A 5,154-nucleotide genomic window follows, 5' to 3' on the forward strand; every position below is an offset into this window, starting at 1 on the left:
TAAGTATGTTGACCCCTGCCCAGCGCCTCGGTACAGGGGTGGGAGTAATAAGAGGCTTCGGTCCGCCGCCTTACAGCCTCCTTTGTTGCCGGCAAGTCAGCTGGATAATAGAGATACACCAGGTGTGAGATCAAAAACAACCACAGGTATCCTGACGGCTGCCGAGCTGGTATTGTTCTGGTCTAGCCTCCTGTGCAGGCCTCCGGGAGGGCGGGGGTTTTGGTACCGCGTTTTGTAGAAGTTTTAATGAATGAATGACGACCTTTATTGCACGTTTTTGTCACACAGGTCACAACAAAACATGATGAACGGATACAGTTAACAAATACAAAAGAAACTAATTATTGTTATATGAATTCAAGTTCTCGTTTTGATACTGCGTTTTGTAGAATTGTTAACGCGTTCTTTTGCCGGCCATCCTACAACCAGCCGCTCAGAGAAGGTTTGTACCCGCCTGTACAGCGGCTGGTTGTAAGATAGCCTAGCCTCTACCAGGCTTCGGGAGGCGACTGGAAAGAGTAGAAATAAGAGTCGGCCAGATAGAGAGATAAGCATGCCGGGGGAGTTGGTCCGCTGGAGAGAACTGTTCTACCATGCTATCTCTCTATTTTGCCGATTTCTACTCTTTCCAGACGCCTCCCGAAGCCTGGTAGAGGCTAAGAACGCGTTAAAACTTCTACAAGACGCAGTCTCAAAACTCCTGCCCGCCCCGAGGCCTGCACACGAGGCTAGGCGTGACCCCTGCCTGCTCCAAGGATCATCGCGCCCAAACCCGCCGTCATTCAGCCGAACGACTCCGTAATTACCAGGTACAAATTATCGCTGGTTCTCAGAGATCGTTATCGCACCTGAGAGCTCCGGTTCAAAGTGGAGATAGATCAGGTCCTTTTATGTAACGTTAGTGTAACCAATATGCCCATGTTTTGTTGATATCCCCTTTTTAAATGACTTGAATGAATGAAGGAAGACCTTAATTTTAGCTTTATTGTGCATTTTTGCCCAATTGGGATAAGCACAGGTCACAAGATTACAATCATATGCATTGTACTTCGGTTTTTAATTCAGTGGCAACACTACGACTTACAATGAAGATATCTTGTATCTTGTATCAATGTTCTAGCCAGCCTCATTTTTTTGTTTCGTCTTCTCAACTTTGTTTGACGTTATAATATGTCATGTCGAGCGCTAAAGTCACCTGAGGCGACAATCCTAGTCTAGCAGGGGGTCCGGAGGCAAATTTTTGACATCTTGACCCTCTTTAACCTTGTTTCCTGCATTTTAAAGGCAATTTTTTCTTGGTAGACGAAGCTTAGTCTTATGTCATATCTTTTCTATATATAATCTTTAAAGGCTAATTTTTGTCCGTCAAAGATGATGGGCAAAATGCAAATTTTTTTGTGTCACCACAAATTCCTTCAAATGACGGAAAGACACTGACCCAAACTGGCCCAAGTCAGGAAGCAAGAAATTTAGAACAGGTCCTCCTGTAATATGTTTCACCGTTTCGCTCTAGATATCGACCACAGTGTACTTACTCAATTGCAAGATTCCCAATCTTAAAACATCCACCTTAACAACAACAAAAAAAAAACTTAATCATCATCAATCATTTGCCGAGCATGCACTACAGGGGAGACGATTACGTTGAAAGCAGCGTTTTTTTAATTGTCCGGAAATGGTGCTACATTTGAAATGGCGAAACCCCTTCATTTCGGTCAAACATGTCGATCAACCTCGCCTGGTATGCGCTCAGGAATTCTCGTTATGGAAAGTGTTTCCATTATTCCATTATTGGTCTAATAACGAGGGCAACCCACGAAGGATGCTGTAAAACAATTTCGTGTTGTTTTAAAATGAAGAGTGCAGGAAATTATCCACATTTTCTCCATAGCTGAATCGCTCCGCCCATTTCTCCAATACACTTTCCTAAAATTTTCTTTGAAAAAAAAAAGGAACATAAGCAAGGTAAAAACGGTCATATTCAATTGACACAACGCATGGCGCATGCCTTTTTAAGATAAATTTTCCTAGTTTTAGATTTTTTTTAAATAGAAAAGAAAAATTCACATTCCTCATGAAACTCGACAATCCTCCATAAGCTCCATCTGTTCTTACATTTACAACTGTCTTAAGAAGCGAGAAGAAGCAGAACCTGTACATATGTAGTTTCAGATATATTTTAGTCTACCATCGCTATTTGTCGTGACCTGTTCTTAGTTCGCAATGAGCAAAAATGTACAATAAAAGTCTTTCATTCATTTATTCAGCCTGGTGGAGACTAGGTACGCTAGACTACGGAGAGTGTTAGTAACTTACTGTACATGATTGATACTAGCCTGGAGTCCAGCCTTGTTAGCTTTGGTCCGCTCTCCAAGATCCTCCACCCAAAGCTAAAATGGCTGGACTCCAGGCTAGCTTGATACCTTACACAGTAGACTACGGAGAGTGTACGTAACTTACTGTACATGATTTTCCTAGTAGAAATCGGCCAAATAGAGAGGAGATAATATACCAGGGGAGTCGGTCTGCTGGAGAGAACAGTTTGCCGCACCCGAAGATGTCCTCTCCCAGCAGACAAACTCCCCTGGCATGTTATCTCCTCTCTATTTGAACGATTTGTACTCTATCCACCCGCCTTCCGAAGCCTGGTAGAGGCTACACGATTGCTACACAGTAGACCACGGAGAGTGTTAGTAAGTTACTGTACATGATTGATACCATTACATTATCCGTGTTAAGCCTGTTCGCTCCGGGGTAGGACACTTCAGACGTGAAGAGTCCTGATTCGTCAGTGGGAGGGCATGCCTGGATAATGGGTGTAAATTAGTAGCGGCAGTACCGAACCCTGTCATTATCCTATCATGGCCTACAGCACGGAATTACCGGGGGAAAATAGACTTTTTACCTTCGCCAAGAAGGTTATGTTTTCCGTAGCGTTTGTTCGTCTGTCCGTTTGTCCGTTTCTCTGTGAACAGCATAACTCAAGAAGCTTAATATGCATTGTCATGAAACTTGGTAGGTGGGTAGGTCTTGATGATACCTAGAAATGATTAGATTTTGGGCCCCCTGGCAGCTTTTGTTGGTACTGCAGCAGAACTTCCGGTTTTGATATCTCGCGATCTGGACATGCTAGGGTCACGAATTTTGGTTGGTAGGTAGCTCTTGGGATATGAAAGAAGTGACATGAGTTTGGGCCCCCTAGCAGCTTTTTATGGAACTGCAGGAGCGTTTGTTGAAAAATCCTTGTTTTTTTGTTTTTGCTTTTTTTCTTACACTTGCGGTTATAAGAGGTGGTGGTCACTATGCTCCAAGCAGATGTAGGGTGTGGCTCAGTGTTCTACACATGTCTTTGGGAATCTCCAAGCAGATCTTTTGGCCACAGTGTCTTGCCTATCAGATACTGTTCTGCTTAATGCCGAATTGTTAAATGATTCTTTACGTAAACGTTTCATGTGAAACTACTGCCTTTAGCCCACACCACTTTAGGCAAGAACATGCAAATTAAAATCCTTCGTTCGTTCTTTCTTTTCTTCCTTCCTTTCGTCCTTCCTTCTTTCCTACCTTCCTTCCTTCCTTCATTTTCCCTCTTCCCCTTCTTTTCCTCCTTCTTTTCTTCCATCCACTCTTCCTTCCTTCCCTTATTCCTTCCTTCCTTCCTTTCCTCTTTTTGCAGCGTTGGCACCTCTTCTTGGCCTGAGACAAAAAGCTAAAAACGATAACCAAAAGAAAAAGGAACAAAACGCCGCCAAAACGTGTATGTATGTCCCTTGTTTGTTTGTCTTCCAAACCCACCGTCCCTGCTTCCCCACCTTTTTTAATTATTTCAGTCACAAAATCGGCCTCATTCAATTTCAGACGGCCACCTGCAAGACTCAGAAAATTGGGAACACATTTGCAAAGTTGGACGTCGGTCAGAATCCTTGAAATAAACCCTCAAAGTAGGATAGTATTACTTTTTTCTCCGTGACATGGACTGCGACTGCACAAAAGGTGCACCAAGGATTGAGGTGTTCAAGAATTCACTCTTTCCTAGAACTATCGCAGAGTGGAACTCACTGTCACCAAGTACAGTAGGGGCACTGTCAATAGATAGCTTTAAACAATGTCTAGAGTTAGATGTTCAAGGGTTAGGTGTAACAAGTCGATCGGTGTAATAAAGCCAGCTGCCGCCGCGCCGCGTGCCAGCGAAGCTGGTGTGTTACGCCGAAGGGGCGTTATACCGGATATACAGATACAGATACAGAAGGTGTAAGGTGTTCGTGTATGCTTTTCTTTATTAAAACAGAAATAAAGAAATGAAATACAGACAAAATGGCAAAACACACAAGTTGCATTGAACTTATATGAACGCCGCCACCACACACACACACAAAAAAAGAGTTAAAAAGAACGATACAGGTACATAAGCGGACAGATAAATATATACACAATCGAAACCACAATTTAGGGTCACACCCGTCCCGTATATGCTGAAAGAGAGATTCTCGTAGTTACAAGTACAATGTAGTTGAGCTGGGCGACGGTGACACTGCGCCCTCTAACGATCAAACATAAAACTACAGCCATGTACTAATGTTGGACGTTCCACCACAAAGTCACAAAATACACAAGGTTTTAGTTTCAACCGTGTTGAGAAATAAAGAATTAATGAAAACCTTATAAAATCCACAGACATGCTCCTATGGAAGAAGAATTTAACATTTTGACGGTTTAGTTACAATCTTAGTTCTAAATCGAACTCTGTCCTTAGTGCTGAAATGGCATTTAGTGACTACTTGTTTACGTTGTTTGTTTGCTCTGATAAACCGCCTTTAGGCGCAACGCCTATCTTTGTACAGAAACAAGCTGTGTCTGTATAAAAGCAAGGTTTGAACCACTCACACAGCTTCATTACTAAATCTAACACAAAAAGTTAGGAAAATTTATGCTGTTCATATAGATTTGTAAGTTGATACAGATATACTAACAAACATCTGATACTGTGTATCTTTCCCAAGCGGTACTACAGTATTGATGACGACTGCTACAAACATATTTACATGATATCAAATTCTAAACATTCGTCTAAAAAGCTTCTTGGTAGAAAGAGTGTCTTAGTCAAAGTGAATTCACACGTATAGTACAAACAAATGTTTCTTCCCCAAGCGTGTCTCA

General features: G+C 42.3%; 1 protein-coding gene across 1 annotated transcript in view; it reads right to left on the bottom strand.

Moving 5' to 3' along the window:
• Nucleotides 1-4,921: 4,921 nt before the first annotated feature.
• LOC109481322 (lipopolysaccharide-induced tumor necrosis factor-alpha factor homolog) overlaps nucleotides 4,922-5,154 on the bottom strand; it is a 1,519-nt gene continuing 1,286 nt past the window's right edge. Inside the window, exon 2 of the mRNA XM_019783854.1 lies at nucleotides 4,922-5,154. This exon is cut by the window's right edge and continues 711 nt beyond it. The gene's annotated coding sequence lies outside the window, so the exon portion shown is untranslated.

This window comes from Branchiostoma belcheri, unplaced genomic scaffold (assembly GCF_001625305.1).
Source record: "Branchiostoma belcheri isolate BF01 breed outbred unplaced genomic scaffold, Haploidv18h27 scaffold55, whole genome shotgun sequence".
In the NCBI taxonomy this organism is placed as follows: Eukaryota; Metazoa; Chordata; class Leptocardii; order Amphioxiformes; family Branchiostomatidae; genus Branchiostoma; species Branchiostoma belcheri.